The sequence below is a fragment of the Lipotes vexillifer genome, unplaced genomic scaffold (assembly GCF_000442215.2).
Source record: "Lipotes vexillifer unplaced genomic scaffold, Lipotes_vexillifer_v1.1 scaffold209, whole genome shotgun sequence".
Taxonomy (NCBI): Eukaryota; Metazoa; Chordata; class Mammalia; order Artiodactyla; family Lipotidae; genus Lipotes; species Lipotes vexillifer.
Window position 1 is genome coordinate 491063 of NW_006787556.1, and position 1951 is coordinate 493013.

Below are 1951 nucleotides of genomic sequence, written 5' to 3' on the forward strand. Positions count from 1 at the left end.
GGAAAGAGACTTTTTCAGTTGCTTCTTCCTAGGTATAGAAACACTTGTCGGGAGAAATGGGTAGGGAACACACCTGGGTCCCCCACAAGCTCTAGGCTGGCCTTCTTGTTGGTTTAGTGCCACATAAGTCTTGTGGGACCTTTTTTTTTTTTGTACTGGGACAGATGGGGGTTGGGTGAGACTTCCTGGGCCACTGTTGCCAAGGGAAAATGAAAAGGGTGAGGAGTGTGAGTTGGGGATAAACTGGGGTGAGGAGCTCAGAGCAGAAATGACAGGGGTGAGGGGCCTGGCTTTTCCCGGTTGAGGCAGCTGTGCTGGATAAGCTCATACCCTGGAGTTTCAGCCCTTAGAGAGCAAGATGGGGAAGGAGGGAGGGAGGGAAGGAGGAGGGGTTGGCTAGGAGAGGGCCAGGCACTCTTGGGAAGGTAGGTGAGCGAGCAGCAGGTGTTTGCGACAGGAGAGGCCTAGGCTGGGGCCCTTGTGACCAGACTGCTGTTATGGTTTTCCCGTTTCTTCTCTTTGTCTCTTTCTGTTCCTGTGTCTTATTCTTTCCATCTTGGTCTCTTGGGTAACTTCTCTGATCCCACTTCGCCCTGTTAACCAAGCTAGATCTCCAGGTGCCAGTAATGACCCCAAGTGGCCCAGACTTGAGCTTACATGACCCCTGACTCTTGTCTCTGTCCCCAGCCCTAGATTTCCAGTGCTTATTCCCTCCCAGCTTCTTTTCGGCCTGGCATATCCTTGTTGTCCTAACTGTAATAATAAATCATACTCTGGGTTCTGGCTCTCGTGTTTATGATTCATATCATGCTCAGAACAACCCTATGATACATAGATTACTTGTCCCCTCTCTCAGACAGCAAAAGTAAGGCGGTAGAGTAACTTGCTTATACAGCAGGCCATTGATAAGGCTGGAACTACAATCAGTTCTTACATCTTGTCTTAAGTCACATGCCCCTTTGTACACATGGCCTTTCAGATCTCTGTGGACCCCCAGAAGATCCATGAAGAGTATGAATGGATCCCATGCTGCCATGAATGAGCCCTTAAACCTAGAGCATCATGTACATCCTCCTCCTTAATAGTAGTATTGATTAATTGATCCTGTGCTGGGCACAGGAGGGGTTGAAGTGGTTTCAACTAAGATGCTCACTGAACTCCCTCCGTCTCCCTTATCTCTTATCTGTATTTTTTTTTTAAGATTTATTTATTATTTATTTTATTTATTTTTGGCTGCGTCAGGTCTTAGTTGCGGCATGTGGGATCTTCGTTGAGGCATGTAGTATCTTTCGTTGCAGTGTGTGGGCTTCTCTCTAGTTGTGGCACGCAGGCTCCAGGGTGCGTGGGCTCTGTAGTTGTGGTGCGCGGGTTCCAGAAAACGTGGGCTCTGCAGTTTGTGGCCTGCAGGCTCTCTAGTTGTGGGATCTTCGTTGAGGCATGTAGTATCTTTCGTTGCAGTGTGTGGGCTTCTCTCTAGTTGTGGCACGCAGGCTCCAGGGTGCGTGGGCTCTGTAGTTGTGGTGCGCGGGTTCCAGAAAACGTGGGCTCTGCAGTTTGTGGCCTGCAGGCTCTCTAGTTGAGGTGTACAAGCTCAGTATTTGTGGCGCGCGGGCTTAGTTGCCCCCATGGCATATGGGATCTTAGTTCCCTGACCAGGGATCAAACCCGTGTCCCCTGCGTTGGAAGGTGGATTCTTTACCACTGGACCACCAGGGAAGTCCCTTTCATCTGTATTTCTGAGAAGTCTCTTTTCCTTTGTTTCCCCTGGATTTTGGTGTCCTCCCTGGAAAGTGCATACTACATTCCTTTCAATTTTAGGGTTTGGCAAAACAGGTGCCTCCACCAGCTCTCTAGGATTTGCACTATGGTGGAGGTGTACCCAAGTCAGAGTGTGCGTGGGTTCTGAGAGCGGATGAATTTGGAGGTCTTGAGGGAGGAGGTCCAGCATTCC

The 1951-nt window shown here is 49.7% G+C and overlaps 1 protein-coding gene across 3 annotated transcripts in view; it reads left to right on the forward strand.

Moving 5' to 3' along the window:
* ZNF687 (zinc finger protein 687) overlaps positions 1-1951 on the forward strand; it is a 14038-nt gene that overhangs the window by 6512 nt on the left and 5575 nt on the right. The gene's annotated exons all lie outside the window — the stretch shown is intronic.